The following is a 17226-nucleotide window of genomic DNA, read 5'->3' as shown; positions in this document are numbered from 1 at the left end:
CCACCGAGATCCGTGCAAAAAAATCCACGAGCTCACGCTGCACCCTGAGATCTCTGGTGCTTTTCCTGTCACGGGTGCAAACCACAGGAACTGAGAGCGGCTTGGAGCCGAAGAAGGAAAGCAGGACTCGTAATTACAACCCATAAATACGCACCCGATACATATTCATCCTCCGATGAAAGATCAAATGCACGGAAACTGAGCCACAGCAAGGTTTCCACCCACACTCAGAGTCCAAGAGGGATGTGTTCAAGAGCCGGGGAGAGTTTGGACAAACACAATAATCCACATGCTTCGGAGGACGCTGAACAGATGTGTGCCAAACATTCACTTTACTAAGGCTTTCTGCGTCAGAGAAAGGGGGGGTCTTTGTATTGTTATAACCCCAGTGTGGTGGTACGAGAGAGAAATATTCATGTGTGTGTGTGTGTGTGTGTGAAAGAGTGTGTACTAAACTCTATTGATCTTACACACTAATCAGTTCCATATGCAGCTCATCTGTGTCACGGTGTCTGATACAACATAATGTCTGATGTTTACACAGACATTTTTGTCTCCCTCTGATGTCCGACCTCCTCAGACTCCGGCTCAATAATAATAACCTGAGATAATGTGACTTGAAAACAAGGTTAACTTAGGACAAGTCACTCACCCTCCTTTTCTGAAGGCTCTGTGTATGTGTGTGTATGTGGGTGTGTGTGAAGTCTGTTGTATACACATACGCACGTATACAGAACATGTAGACTTCTATATAAACACATATACCCACAAACGGTGGTGGAATTGCATAATCACATCATCATGTCTTCACAAGGATAGAAACAGCGATAGAGAGTTTTGACCTGGTGGAGATGTTTAGCTGATCCCCCATGAGAGAAACTCCCATTCTCCGACAACAAAATAGAAAAGAAGGAGGAAACCTCGGGTACTGGGATTAGGGATAGGTTTGTGTGCAGGCATAACAATAATTAGCTGTGTATAATAATTGTGTTATTATGTCCTTATAAGGGGAGTGAGGCGTGTGTGTGTGTGTGTGTGTCCACGAAGAATATGGTTCATGTCATCAAACACACACAAAACATAAGTAATGCAGTCTGGAGGCTGCCTAATGTATTTGAGAGTATGGCGAGAGAGAGAGAGAGAGAGAGGCTGAGGGTCAGCGAGGTCAATATATATATATATATATAGATATATGTCTGGAAAGAAAGATGTTTCAGACAAATAAGAGCCATGGCGCTAATGAGAGAAGCTAACACATGGACAGAGATGAAACCGCTGCCTGATGACGGCGTACAGGAGTGTGCAGGCTTACATTAGGGAGTGTAGATGTTTACATGGTCAGGACATGGTCAGATTCATTCGCTCCTCCTCTGCTTGCGGTTCTCTGATAGATGAGGACGACTCGTCCAGCACAATCGGAGGAAAAATCATTTCCACGCTAGACACCATTTACACTCATAAGCCAGGGGTCAAAGGGGAGGGGGGTCAAGAAACGGCGATAAGAATAGAGGCAGTGGAGACAGACAGGAGAGAGAGAAATATGAGACACACACACACACACACACACACACACACACTGATTCCTCATATAGAAACAGAGATCAGAGCTGCCCAGCAACTGCTGAACTGCTTGAAGAAAGAAACTCTAGTTGTTTTTGTTTTTTTTTAATACTAATTTGCTCAGGAATTTCCTCCAGAGACTGTGACGAGTGCTGATTAACTTTTATGCCCTTATGTTCACTTTTGTTTGTGTTTGTTTACAGGGAAACCTTGAAACCCTTTGCCCTCATTCTCAGTCTTGTAATTCACAGGATCTCAGGATTTTTCTTGAGTACGGCTGCAGAAGCAGGATCAGAATCAGATGACCCAGAGAGGGGTCCCCTGTCCCGGACAGCCGAGCTGCTCATCATCACTACAATACCACAGCAGAATTTGACACCAGCCACACCTCTGCCATTCCAGTTTATGCGCAGTGTGGAGAAATCAGACCCAGTCTGATCACACCGTTCAAAATCATTAGCCTCCACTTCCTCCAGCAGCATCTACATCTCACAGCCAGGTACGAGGGCGTTGACACGAGCTCTATTTATTAGACCTGAACACACATGCACTAAGGTCTGCTTGTACACCCTGAACATGTGGGAAAGCAGATATTTGACAAGTCTAACCTTTCACGCATCTAAAACAAAATATATATTAAATGTAGAATAATGTTAAAAAGCACAGTGAGAGAAGTAAATCGAATCAGAGAAGAATTGAAGAAAAGTTTCACCCTCACCTGTGGACTCCACACACACACTCCTGCAGGATTAACCGAACAAAAAAGTTGTTAAATATGTACAGGCTCTAAATCCGTAAAACGCTGGCTCTGGACGCTTGAGCTGACTTGTCCCTCGGTAACACTCAGATACACATGCATAAAGACACTCCTACTACCAGCTTAAGTGCTGCTGTGAGTGAAACACACACACTCACACTCACACACACACACACACACTCACTCACAGGGTGGCGGTGTGTGGAGGGAGCTGGGAGGGAGGGAGTACTCAAATTTAGAGAGAGAGAGAGAGAGAGAGAGAGAGAGAGAGAGAGACAGAGAGACAGACAGACAGAGACAGAGAGAGAGTGAGAAAGACAGAGAGAGAGCTAGCCAGAGCGAGAGACAGAAAGACAGAGAGAGAGAGAGAGAGAGAGAGAGAGAGGCAGACAGACAGAAAGGAGAGATAAGAGACAAGGAGAGAGAGACTAAAACAAAAATAAAACAAGAATAAAGTTTTTTTATCACTGTGGGAGGGATGGACATGGTGTGTAACCCTAACCTTTTGGCCGTTGCCCATTTGCTGTTTTACACTCTCTTGCCCTCTCTCTCTCTCTCTCTCTCCAATTAACATCTCCTTGTGTCTCTTCCTTCTCTATCCGTTTAAAAGCCCTCCCGCTTACACTGTAGCTGAGAGAGACACACTCCATATCAGGTTATTGCCCCCAGCAGCACTTCAGCTGACACCCTGGGGGTATATGGGATCTTCCTGTAGTGTGCTGAAGACATTAACTCATGCAGTGGACATAAACAGAGCGCTCATGCAGACCGCTACACCTCCGTCATCCTGTAAGCATGCGGGATCAGCTCTATATGTCTGTGTTTAGTCTTTTAAGTCAATGCCTTATGGATTTTGTAACATCAAAGTGTGACAGAAATCTGCTGTGTTCTAGTTAGAGAAGCATATCCAATCAAATCGAGGAGGAGGCGGGGCATAAAGCAGCTTGGGGTTAATAAACACTGGGCTCGCAATGCTGTTAGAAATAAATAAACCGTTCTTTGATACTTGATATTTCAAAACCACACCATCATGTTAACAGAATATTCTCATAAAACCTCCTTGCCTTGTCCATTCCATACACAAATATAAAAATATATCTTGAATAAAGTTAAACGGATCTAGTTTTCCCTGTTTGAAGATCGCAGTAAACTTAAATACATCACTATTAAACCTATTTATAGAAATTTCTACTCATCTCAGGCTTGAAATACTTCAAGCACTTAGAAAGAAATAAAATGATCTGTCAGCAAAATATGTAAAATTCCAATGAATTAGTTACATATAAGTATTAATAAATGGAATGATCTCTGCTTAGTGGTTAGCACTGCTGCTTCACAGCAAGAAGGTCCTGGGTTCGAATCTCGGGTTCGAACAGGCAGGGGCCTTTCTGTGTGGAGTTTGTATGTTCTCCTTGTGCCTGCGTGGGTTTACTCCGGGTTCTCCGGTTTCCTCCCACAGTCCAAAAACATGTACATTAGGTTGATTGGTAATTCTAAATTGCCCATAGGAGTGAGTGTGTGCGTGAGTGGTTGTGTGTCTATATGTGTGATGGACTGGTGACCTGTCCAGGGTGTACCCCTGCCTTTCACCCAATCTGTGCTGGGATAGGCTCCAGCAGATCCCCGTGACCCTAATTAGGAATAAAGCGGGTATAGAACATGGATGGATGGATGGAATGATCTCTAGCATTAGGTTTTAATCATATTATATTTGATTTATTGTAATATTAAAGTAAGAAATACTGAATAGTTCTGACTGTATTCGAGATATTTTCACTTCCTAAGATGTCATTTTTTACAGCATAATCCTAATATCTAATGTTTTGTCAAACGAAAGCACAAACAGCTTCGCAGATTGTTTACTAAATTATAGCATGAGCTGACAAGCATGTCATTTTCTCCTTTTTTATAGCATTTTAAAGAGTCTATTCTGTCTAATTCTGGTTCTAAGTACAGTGATCTCAGATGTATAAAAAAAGGAAAAAGGTTTGAAAAGAACTGGCTGTTTATATGAGACACACATTTGTATTGAAGTGTGTGTGTGTGTGTTAAAGGTTAATCCTGAGCTCATCACTGTTAGAAGCCAAAATAGCACAAAGCCCAGCACGGAACTGACAGCTACAGCATTGTATTAACACATACATTGTTCACATTTGTCCATCTAAAGTCAGAAAGTCGGTGTGTGTAAAATGGAGATCAGTCTAACTGGGGATTAGTCTGAATGTTATTCTAGAATTCTCTCTGTTCATCCAAACTGTAATGGACGGAGCGGTCGGAGTGAATACCCTCGCTTTCTGACGCAGCTTTTCTGTTTCGCATGCCAGTGTGAAAGCCTGGGTCACAACACACACACACACACACACACACACTACTTATCCTTGTCTTACTATCCTAGTGAGGACTTTTCATTAAAAAATAATTATTAATGCAGCTACTTAAAGCTTTGTCTGACCTCACTAACCTTTTTGTTTGTTTGTTTATTTTATTTTATTATTTTTGTGTTTTTTGGTTCCTTGTGAGCAACTGCAAGGTCAAAACTCTCATTCCTAGCTGCCTCCTGCCTCCTTTGTTTATTATACACATGAAGAATATCTGAAAAAGGCAGAAACCAGTGGGAATGTGTTGCACTTCCATCTAAAAAATTGGCAAAAATGTGAAAACGAGAAAACTAATAGCGTGTATGGATGAACATGTAGGGGTGTTCACAAAAAGCAGTTTGAGTAGCGCTGATTTGTGAGATTTTGGTTGCCATGTATTTATACACTTTACTGCACGTCTGTTTATACAGTACAGAGAGTATATGTGTGTATAAAGAAAACCACAAACACACCAATGACAGTATCTGTACTCGTGTCCACTCATCCCCCACCCAGTTCCCCAACACTATCCCCAACCCCCTGGGTCTGGGTTAAAATAGACACCTCAGTAGAAGTCTAAAAGCGGAGCAGCAGCACCTGGTCTCTGTCAGACAGATGGCCGAACCTCTTGTTTAATTACAGCCACTGACTAACACAGTAAATTCCGCAGAGGTTACAGCGCTGAGCACTTCACATTAATGTTGATATCACTGCTATATCAGCGGCATGCAATCATAACTATCAGACATCCTTATAAACTGCCAAGATTACTCATCTTCTCGGGTCAGGATGAGATCTTATGCGTTATCTTAATGAGCTCATCTACTTTAAATTCACCATCTGAAATGTTGCTTGAGTTATAGGTTTTTATTTACAGTATGCTGGAACGTAATTCATTTGTAATCGTCAGTGGTCATAGTTCTGAGGTTCTAGAGCAAATTATCCAACAAACGGTAGCAGGGCAAGGTACATGCATACAGTAATTCAGATATGGGTTACAAGCTTCTGTTTGTGTTTATATCCAACAACATCCATCCATTTTCTACACCCGTTTTATTCCTAATTAGGGTCACGGGGATCTGCTGGAGCCTATCCCAGCACACAGTCCATCATTTGAACCCAGGGCCTTCTTACTGTGAGGCAACAGTGCTAACCACTAAGCCACTGTGCTGGCTTATCCAACAACAGAATGAAGAAAATGTCTGACTTTAACTGTGGAATGGTTGCTCAGATCACATGGGCTGGTTTGAATGTTTCCGAAACTCCTGATCATCTGAGATTTTCACACAGAACTGTCTCTAGAGTTTACACAGAATGGACAAAAGACAACATCAGTGAGGTCAGTTCTGTGGCCTGTTATATGAGTGACAAGTTCACGCTATGATGGCTCAAATAACCACTCTTTACAGCCAGGGTGAGCAGAAAGCATTCACACAGCAAGACATTGAACAGATGCAGAGAACATCAGAAAAATGCATCGAAGACAAAACGAAAAAACTCAGTTCTTCTTCTTCTCTAACAATAAATACATAATAATGGGTCACTAGGTCAGAGACTGAGACATCATCTGTGATGAGCTAATATAGCAAGAAAAGACAACAAATGCTAGGTCATGAAGAAGTAGATCTTTAGACATCGTTTATAGATGTTGGGGAAGTTCATTCCGACCCCTCAGGTACCAAAACAGAGAGAAATCTTGATGCAGGTCTTCCTTGTACCCTGACAGGTAGCGTGTCCACTCAAGCAGTGCTCATCTTTTATCGCCTATCTCCACCATGATAGGTGCAGTTTAATACACAATAATACATCTCTTTAAGATTACTGAACATGGTTTGAGTCAACAGTTTGTGCTTTATCCAGCTCGGAGTATCTGCTGATCTTATCCTGACACTCTCGTGCAAATAAACCCACTCTATTCAAGACGTGAAACATGAAGAGTTGATGATGGTCGCATGTCTGAAGACAATCCATCGTAAGCTAAATATCAGATCTGTGTCACGTCAGTCAGCGTATTGTGCATTCACAGCAGAAAACATCTTAGTGGTTAGTATTAGAACTAACCAATGCTGATTCATTGCTTTAAGCCAGTATCCAGTATTTGTGTGGATTTGTATATTGTCAGTTCGCACGATGCCTCCGTAACACGCAACAAACATGACTTAGCTTCCCGATTATGAGTTTGGGAAGTGAAGAACTCTTTTTTTGTCGCTATTTTTGTGCGAAAACCTCAGCTAGAAACCTCATCCCATGTTTCCAACGTTTAGCTAGCATGACAGAAAAGTAATCTAAGCAAGGGAAAAGTACCAAAGTGAGTATATGCACATCCTCTGCTTTCTTTCTCCGGTTCTATTTCCCTCGCTCTCTTGGCTTCTAATCATCGTATTTTATACACTCAAACCCGCAAAACACCTCACTTAACTCTCACATCATGCTATTTGAAATCTCCATGGCAACCTCCTCATCTCCCCTAGCAAAAAGGGACCACACAAACAATAACAAATCTCCGGCTACTCCAGGAACGCTAACCACCCCGACCCCTTTAAAAAGGCTCCAGGGATGTAAATAAACCTAAAACTAAACATTCAAAATGTGCAATAGAGTACATTCAAGTGCAGGCCCAAAAATTAAACACATCATTCATCACTCCAGAGCGAGGAAGTGTTGTGTGATGAAACCTCAAGAGCTGAGCAGTCTGTTTTTCAGCTTTCAGAAGAGGATATATATATATATATATATATATATATGGAGAAATGTTCTGGTGAAGGAAAACAAAACTTGTCCTTGGAGATTTGAACTATCACAAATGGCAGATGATTTCAGAATGAAGCAGGATAACAACCGGACATAAAGCTGGACATTTGATTTTTCCAAACTTGGGAATTGAATTTAGTGTTTAATGTGTTTATTATTTCCATGTCCACATACAGCTTGTCCTGTCCGCTTGTTTTGTTCGTTCGTCTGTGTGCAGATCATGTTCACAGATCAAAATAGTCACGAAACCATAAAGTAAATCTACAGCCATGACAGTCCTATAACACACACACACACACGTCCCTCAAACACCCAAAATGTTAGTGCAAACCAAAATAAATTAAAAATTTACAAGTTTTTTTAAAAAATTTATCAGCCACATGCTTGACACAGCTGATTTGCTCTCTCTCTCTCTCTCTCTCTTTCTTTCTCTCTCTCACTCTCTCTTTCTTTCTCTCTCTCTCTTTCTCTCTCTCTCTCTCTCTCTCTCTATCTATCTATCTATCTATCTATCTATCTATCTATCTATCTCTCTCTCTCTCTCTCTCTCTCTCTCACACACACACACACACACACACACACTTCCCTCAACCACCCAAAATGTTAGTTTAATCCAAAATAAACAAAAAATTTACAACGTTTTTCTTTTATTTATCAGCCACATGCTGGACACAGCTGATCTGCACTTGCCGATGCTCACAAAACTACACACAAGGCAAAGCTCTCGGCTTTAAAACTTTCTCAAAGGCATACTGTATATGAGAGGCGTTTTGTTATTTAGTTGTTTAATAGCAGAGCAGAGCCTGAAAGACGAAAACATGGAGCCAGATAACCAAAGAGAAGTGAATTAAATCATAGTGAATTGAAGGTGAAGCTATGAAAATAGAGAAATTGTGAACACACACCAAGCACATCACACCAAGGTTGTAAAGTGTTTCAGTGACAGAAGTCTCTCAGCACTCTCCCTGATGGACATGTGCCGTAAAAAAAAAGCCAAGAGTTTTTTTTTCTCAGAGTGAAGCAGCTCATATTGTAGCTTGAGACGTACCAGATCCAGATCCATCACTTATCAGTCCTTTAGTGCTGTCTGTAATAAAGTAAAAGAGCCGTGGGAGAAAACAGACCTGACGTACACACCGCAACACTTCCTGCATTTATACAGTGGCATCTGAAGAATTTGTGTTGGTCTGTTTTCTGCCACTAATGTGAAACAACTAGGTTTATAAAATTGTTGTGTAATAGAAATAAATAAGCTTGTAAAGCTTAAGCTTGTAGCTAACACACTCAGGAGCTGAACGTTATTCTCCAACGTCCCAGAATCTTTTTTCTTCTTATAAATACTAAATTTGTTGTGTAAATGTTTTTTGTTTTTTTTTATAAAAGATTAACAAATAAATCTGTTTGCTAAACGAGGCCCATGGTGAGGAGGATTATTAATCGACCTAATGTATGACATGAACCTTAAATCGAATCCTAATCTTAACCTCAGGAAAAAATAGTTTTATTTATTTATTTTATTAATCTGCAGTTTTAAAAAGTTCTTTACAGAAAATATGCACATTCTCTCTCTCTCTCTTCCTCCTTTTTTCTCTCTCTATCCCTCTCTCCTTCCATCTCTCTCTCACACACTCTCTCTCTCCCTCCTTTTTTCTCTTTCTATCCCTCTCTCATTCCATCTCTCTCTCTCTCTCCTTTCCTTTCCTTCTCTTTCCCTCTCTCTCTTCCTCCTTTTTTCTCTCTCTATCCTTCTCTCCTTCCATCTCTCTCTCTCTTACACACATACACCCACATACACACCATATTATCACAGCACTCCTCTTTATATCCATATTCACTCAACACAGAACACACTCTCAAAGATGATAGAGAAGGCCTTCCAGCTGCTTTTAAACTTATTCATAAATCATCCTCTCTATCTCTCTCTCTCTCTCACACACACACACACACACACACAGAGCTGAGATCACCCCCTAGGCCTGAAGATAAGTATCTCTCTTGGCATGAAGTCTGAAATTTCTGTAAAACATAATTCTCAGTTGTTTGACTTTTACAGAAGTGCCATGTTTTTATGATGTACATCATTAAGCCCAAAGTTAATAAAAGTGTAACCTCAGTCTTCACAGTCTGTGTGCCTTAACGGCCGTGTTACAACCTCGACCCGGATATTTGGTTCACTCGGTCGGTCCAAACCCGGTGTTAGGGTGAGTGTAATTACAGCCTAGCGGTCCAGCGGAGCCCCCTGAAACTCCAGAGCACATCTCCTGACCAGAATCTTTTACATTTTCAGTGTAAGAGCAGGGGTTAATGTTACAGAGAGGTTTTTATCAGTTATTTATCTTTAAGTGTGTTATTCAGTAACTACTGCTGATTATTCAGTAACTGCAGTGAAAGGTGCGAGTTACAACCATGAGGAATGTTTTAACTAAATGAAAAATATTAGAATGCTTAAAATCTTTAAGATATGTCAAATAAGGACACCTTTTCTACTACATTTATAGTAAATTTCATTTATTTGGCTTCCAAATCAGTTCTTTTTTTCCCTCTGTCCTTATAGCATTACTGCTGGTTTTCCATGTACTGTGGAAGAGAAGTAAGCATGTAATTCAAGACAGAATCATGCTGACCCGGGCATGGGCTATTCTCCCTGTCCACTGACATTTATTAGGATTGATGGGTGACATTTATAGCTGAGAGAAAGGGGGGGGTGGAGAAAGAAGGAGGAAAAGAGAGAGAGAGAGAGAGAGAGAGAGAGAGAGAGGTAGAGAACAAGAGAAGGAGAAAGAAAGAAAGAAAGAAAGAAAGAAAGAAAGAAAGAAAGAAAGAAAGAAAGAAAGAAAGAGGTAAGGAAAGAGAGAGAAAGAAGGAGGAAGGGAGAGAGAGGGAATACAAGAGAGAGAGGAAAGGTAGAGAGAGATAGAGAGAGAGAAGGAGAGAGCGGGAAGCAGAGAGAGATGGAAGGAGAGAGGGATGGAGAGAGAAAGAAGGAAGAAGAGAGAGAGAATGCAAGAGAAAGTGGAAAGGAGATAGAGAGAGAGGAGAGAGATAGAGGGAAAGAGAGAGAAGGAGAGAGAGAGAAGCAGAGAGAGAAGGAGAGAGAGAGAGAGAGTGAGAGAGAGAGAGAGAGAGGGGGAAACGGGGGCGAGAAAGTTTCTTAAGGACAAATGGAAAAATGTAAAAGCTCACAGAGAAGTGTATCAGTATCAGTTGATGCAGATGTTGATTGAAAGCTACATCTAGATTTTAACAGATGTTATGTGAGCATGGGGCCAGGGGCCAGGGGATGTACACACTTGCTGGATTAAAGCTGTCTGGAGTGTCTCTCAGGCCAACCATGAGGAACTAGGGGTACTGAGGTGCTGCACTGTTAACTAGAAATACAGCTGCAACTGCTAAAATAAATCCAGACAGTGAGGATATGAGGAGCTTTTGAGGGGTAAACAGCTGTATTCCTCTCATACACAATGATGAACCTGGGACTACAAAGTTTTAATCCATAAATCATTAACTTTCTAACTGTAGTTATGATTAATGTTAGGGAATATCCTCAAGACTCGCGTCTCGAGTCAAGACAGAGGAGATCACACCTTGCGGCTTCTCTGTTAACATGACAAGCTGGGGGTTTTTGGTTAAAAAGCCTGGTGAGGAAAAGCGACTGCTTATTGCGGCTATAATGTAGGTGGTAACAGGAAGTAACTCCTGTGTTGGGAAACACACTGATGTTTGAAGGCTCTGACACTGGAGACTCCTTCCATTAAAGTACATAAACATCTCCTAACAGGAAACTTTATCAATTTGAATCCAATTATTTTTAGACTTCGAAGCATCCATCATACAGTTCCTGTGAATCAGCTGTTACTATAGAAACGATAACCAATAGGATGTGTGTGTGTGTGAGAGAGAGAGAGAGAGAGAGAGAGAGAGAGAGTGTGTTCCCTACATACAAGTACATTGGAATTCTGTTTAACTTTCATTCTAACTCCATTCATTCTGCCACAAAGCTGTCACTGACATACATACACAAGTGTGTGTGTGTGTGTGAGACATCACTTTGACATCTTTGCCTGTTAGCACCACTGTGCTCTTTACGCATGTAAATGCTGTCTGAGTGAATAAGTGTGTGTGTGTGTTTGTGTGTGGGTGTGTGTGTGTGTGTGTGTGTATCAGACCCAGGACAGTATAGGGTTGTTTAACATGTCTATGTTGTGTGAATTTGAGTGTTTGTACATACTTTAGGAATGGTATTGACAGGCAGTGTAAACCCTAAGCACACACACTCTGCCGTCATCAGCAGTATAGCTGTCACACACACACACACACACAAACACACACCTCACCACTATTTCACACATCTGTCTGAACTGCAGAACCACAGTTTCTCTTCTCCATGTGACCAGGGTCCTGAAACTCCTCCCTTCTTCTTCTTCTTCTCTCTCTCCACCATCCTGTCTACATTGTTTCTCTTTAAAACAGAGACTTTTGTGGAAGAGCGAATAAAAGCCTGTGCTTTTCTAATCCCGTCAAACCCTCCGCTCACCTGCAAGTCATCACATGCTATAATTATAGGCTATATAAGCTAATCTAGTCAATAGACACATAAAAAAGAGGAGGGTGGCTTTTTCATCTATGAGATGATTGCTTTTCTGGTTTCTACTTTCTTTCTTTGGTTATTTTATTATTGTTGTTATTATTATTTTATATATTACATCATTTTCTTTTATTGTCTTGATCTTGTTTGCCTGCTCAGTATTTTCCCGTGTTTTCACGTGACTTGTTATTCCATTGAGAGCATTTGTTTTGCTTTCGTACGGTTGCTATGGGTTTTTGTTTTCCATGTTCAATTGGCATGATTGGCATCATCCACCAAAACACCTGCAGCCATCTTCCAGCTCTGCCCATCTATCCAGAGAAATAAACCAGTGAGATACATATAAGCTAGGCTTTTCTGTTCCACTGCTGTCCCAGCATCTTCACTCTTTTATTATTTCCTCCCTGACATTTCTAACAATCTGTAGATCAAACAAAGTGTATGTATTCATACAGTCATATTGAGATAGCCATACAGTACTTTAGCTACAGGACATCTACATACACACATTGTATAAGGCTAAAGGTTCATGGACTGTTTTTCTTCACAAATCTGTTGCCACACAATTGTATAGAATATTACTGCTGGAATATTATCAGGAGGCCGTTCCTGCATGACAATGCCCCTGTGCACAAAGCCCCGAGCTCCATGAAGACATGTAGGTATGTAAAACATTATGCTGAATTAATAAAAATGACACTAGATGTTGGAGTGTGTCTGTGGGGATTAGTGATCATTCAGCTACAAGAGCATTAGTGAGACCAGACGAGAGTGAGGAGGTCTGGGGATCAGTCGGTGTTCCAGTTCATCCCACTGGGGTTGAGACAGAGTCAGGGCTCAGTGCAGGACACTACAGTTCTTCCACTACAACCTTAACCCTTAACACCATGTCTTCATGGAGCTCTGTGCTTTGTGTACAGGGGCATGGTCATGCTGGAACAGGGTTCGAGTCTCTTAATTCCAGTGAAGGGAAATTATAAATCTACAGCAAACAAAGCCATTCTGTATAATTGTGTGCTTCAAATGTTGGGGCAACAGTTTGGCTAAAAACCACATATGGGTGTGATGGTCATGTGTCTACAATCTTTTTGGCTATGTAGATTGTCTCTCATCCTCTGTTCTTAATGGTTGGGGTAGAACTACATAAATTGGCAGCTAATATTTTGAATTAAAATGGTGTTATATCTAGTAAGGAGGCTGGAAGAATCTGTGCAAGACCAATGATCCCTTGTCCACTAAGCTCCACCCACTTCCTCTACTGGATGTGGACAGAACCCCAACTTACAGCATATTCAAATCAATACTATCCACAGGAGAACAGCAATGGATCTTGCCCTAAACACAAATGTCCATCATCCTATCATGTTCTCAATTGTCTATAGCTACATATGATATAAGCTGTAGATTAAATATACCTCTGGGTCCTTGCAAGGTCTTGCCTTTTTTATAGGTGTTCGTTCCTGAGCACAATTTTATTCTGAATGCTCTTCGGGTTCTTATTCTAATGGTTTCTCTCTGTTTTATTGTGCATTATTTGTTCTTAACTCACCCTGGCTTTTGTGTGTTTCTTATTGTTGTGTTCAACTAATTCCTCAGGTGTCTCATTGTGTTTCCCATAACACCACAGGATCTGCCCAAACAACCCCAAAACAGCACAATCTTCTGTGTTACTAAGGCTTGCGTCACACCAATCAATTGCAATTAAGGCAACTTTTCGAGATTACACCATTTGTAATGGTGTGAAGAAATCACAGTATGAATCTTGTACAAATTCTATTTGTCCTTTCTTTGAATTTCAGATTGTGACGTAACCCTGACTACTGGTACATTATCACCCCAATGTGCCAAACAGCTAGTGTGTCCGTACTCTTGTGCACCTGTAAAACAGGTGGAGTGTACACGAAGGGCGGGGTTCCACCCAGGGCAATAAGTCTACACCTGCATGAAGGTAAAGCAATGACATCATGCATGTGTCAATGAATCTTAAGGCTTTGTGTAAGTTCTGGTTAATGTGTATTGACATACATAATGCATCCTGTGTAACAGGAAAAATGATGAAATAGATGGAAAGGGACATGTCTGAGAATCTAAAAGATTTGGTATTATTTGCTGTTATTATCATTTTTATTATTAGTAGTAGTACCAGCAAGAGCAGTAGTAGGAATAGTAGTAGGTGTAGCAATAACAGAAGTAGGAGTAGGAGTAGTAACAGTTATAGCAGTAAGTAGTAGTAGCTATAGTAGTAGTAGTAGTAGTAACAGTAGCAGTAGTAGTAATAGTAGTAACAGTAGCAGTATAAGTAGTAGTAACAGTAGTAGTAGCAGTAGCAGTATTAATAGTAGTAAAAGTAGTATTAAGAGTAATAGTAGCAGTTGTAACAGTAGCAGTAGTAGTAACAGTAACAGTATAAGTAAAAGTGACAGCAGTAGTAGTAGTAGTAATAGTAACAGCAGTAGTAACAATAACAGTAGTAGTAACTGTAGTAACAGTTAATAGTAGTAGTAGTAGTAGTAACAGTAGAAGTAACAGTAGTAGTAACAGTAACGGTGGTGGTAACGGTAACGGTGGTGGTAAAGTGGTAGTGGTGGTAACGGTGGTGGTAAAGTAACAGCGGTGGTGGTAACGGTGGTAATGGTGGTGGTGGTAATGGTGGTGGTGCCAGTGGCGGTGGTGGTAACGGTAATGGTGGTGGTGGTGGTGGTGGTAACGGTGGTGGTGGTAGTAACGGTGGTGGTGGTGGTAACGGTGTGGTGGTGGTAACGGTGGTGGTGGTGGTGCTGGTGGTGTTAGTGGTAACGGTGGTGGTGGTGACGGCAGCTGACGGTGGTGGTGACGGTGGTGGTGGTGGTAACGGTGACGGTGGTGGTGCTGGTGGTGGTGGTGACGGTGGTGGTGGTGACGGTGGTGGTGGTGGTGACGGTGGTGGTGGTAACGGTGGTGGTGGTGGTGGCAGTGTGGTGGTGGTGGTGCTGGTGGTGGTGGTGGTGACGGTGGTGGTGGTGGTAACAGCGGCAGTGGTGGTGGTAACGGTGGTGGTGGTGGTGGCGGTGGCGGTGGTGGTGCTGGTGGTGGTGGTGACGGTGGTGGTGGTGGTGACGGTGGTGGTGGCGGTGGCTGTGGTGGTGGCGGTGATGGTGGTGGTGGTGGTGACGGTGGTGGTGGTGGTGACGGTGGTGGTGGTGGTAATGGTGGTGGTGGCGGTGACGGTGGTGGTGGCGGTGATGGTGGTGGTGGTGGTGACGGTGGTGGTGGTGGTGCTGGTGGTGGTGGTAACGGTGGTGGTGGCAGTGTGGTGGTGGTGGTGGTAACGGTGACGGTGGTGATTAACGGTGGTGGTAATGGTGGTGGTAACGGTGGCGGTGGTGGTAACGGTGACGGTGGTGGTAAAGTGGCAGCGGCGGTGGTGGTAACGGTGATGGTGGTGGTGGTAACGGTGGTGGTGGTGTTGGTGGTGACGGTGGTGGTAAAGTGGCGGCGGTGGTAACGGTGGTGGTGACTAATGGTGGTGGTGGTGGTGACGGTGGTGGTAACGGTGACGGTGGTGGTAACGGTAATGGTGGTGGTGGTAACGGTGGTGGTAAAGTGACGGCGGAGTGGTGGCGGTATTGGTGGTGGTGGTGGTGGTAACGGTAATGGTGGTGGTGGTAACGGTGGTGGTAAAGTGGCAGCGGTGGTGGTGGCGGTGACGGTGGTGGTAACGGTAACGGTGGTGGTAACGGTGTGGTGGTGGTGGTAACGGTGGTGGTAAAGTGGCAGCGGAGTGGTGGCAGTGGTGGTGGTGGTGGTGGCGGTGGTGGTAAAGTGGCAGCGGTGGTGGTGGCGGTGGCGGTGGTGGTAACGGTGTGGTGGTGGTGGTGGTGACGGTGGTGGTGGTGGTAATGGTGGTGGTAACGGTGGCGGTGGTGGTAACGGTAATGGTGGTGGTGGTGGTGACGGTGGTGGTGGTGGTGCTGGTGGTGGTGGTGACGGTGGGGTGGCAGCAGTGGTGGTGGTGACGGTGGTAATGGCAACGGTGTGGTGGTGGTGGGAGTAACGGTGGTGGTAACGGTGGCGGTGGTGGTAACGGTGGTGGTGGTCGTGGTGGTAATGGTGGTGGTAACGGTGGTGGTGGTGGTAATGGTGGTGGTGGTGGTAACGGTGGTGGTGAACAGTGTGGTGGTGAGTAAAGTGGCAGCGGTGGTAACGGTGGTGGTAACGGTGGTGGTGGTGGTAAAGTGGCAGCGGTGGTAACGGTGGCGGTGGCAGTGGTGGTGGTGGTAAAAGTGGCAGCGGTGGTAACGGTGGTGGTGGTCGTGGTGGTGGTAATGGTGGTGGTAACGGTGACGGTGGTGGTAAAGTGGCAGCGGTGGTGGTAACGGTGTGGTGGTAGTGGTGGTAATGGTGGTAACGGTGACGGTGGTGGTAACGGTGGCGGTAACGGTAATGGTGGTCGTGGTGGTAACGGTGGTGGTAAAGTGGCACGGCGGTGGTGGTAACGGTAATGTGGTGGTGGTGGTAACGGCGGTGGTGGTGGTGGTGGTAATGGTGGTGGTGGTGGTAACGGTAATGGTGGTGGTAACGGTGGTGGTAAAGTGGCAGCGGTGGTAACGGTGGTGGTGGCGGTGGTGGTAACGGTGGCAGCGGTGGTAACGGTAATGGTGGTGTTAACGGTGGTGGTAACGGTAATGGTGGTGGTAACGGTGGCAGCGGTGGTAACGGTAATGGTGGTGTTAACGGTGGTGTTAACGGTGGTGGTAACGGTGGCAGCGGTGGTAACGGTGGTGGTAACGGTAACGGCGGTGGTAACGGTAATGGGATTGGTGGTAATGGTGGTGGTGGTGGTGGTGGTAATGGTGGTGGTGGTGGTGACGGTGGTGGTAACAGTGGTATTAACGGTGGTGGTAAAGTGGCAGCGGGGTAACGGTGGTGGTAACGGTAATGGTGGTGGTAACGGTGGTGGTAACAATGTGGTGGTGGTAACGGTAATGGTGGTGGTGGTAACGGTGGTGGTGGTGGTAGTAATGGTGGTGGTGGTGGTAACGGTGGTGGTAACGGTAATGGTGGTGGTAACGGTGGCAGCGGTGGTAACGGTGGTGGTAACGGTGGCAGCGGTGGTAACGGTAATGGTGGTGGTGGTAGTGGTAACGGTAATGGTGGTGGTGGTGGTAACGGTGGTGGTGGTGGTAATGGTGGTGGTGGTAACGGTAACGGTGGTGGTAACGGTAATGGTGGTGGTG

The 17226-nt window shown here is 43.8% G+C and overlaps 1 protein-coding gene across 4 annotated transcripts in view; it reads right to left on the bottom strand.

Annotated features, from left to right (window-relative positions):
* palld (palladin, cytoskeletal associated protein) overlaps positions 1 to 17226 on the bottom strand; it is a 105470-nt gene that overhangs the window by 65844 nt on the left and 22400 nt on the right. The window contains exon 1 of one of the 4 annotated variants that reach the window (XM_058378915.1): positions 2279 to 2433. The exons of the other annotated variants lie outside the window; for them this stretch is intronic. The gene's annotated coding sequence lies outside the window, so the exon portion shown is untranslated. Of the gene's footprint in view, positions 1 to 2278; positions 2434 to 17226 lie in introns of those variants that run through there. 4 annotated transcript variants of the gene reach the window in all.

Source organism: Hemibagrus wyckioides, linkage group LG25 (genome assembly GCF_019097595.1).
Source record: "Hemibagrus wyckioides isolate EC202008001 linkage group LG25, SWU_Hwy_1.0, whole genome shotgun sequence".
NCBI classification, from domain to species: Eukaryota; Metazoa; Chordata; class Actinopteri; order Siluriformes; family Bagridae; genus Hemibagrus; species Hemibagrus wyckioides.
The sequence above is the reverse complement of the archived record's forward strand: the minus strand, read 5'-3'. Positions and strand labels throughout refer to the sequence as shown.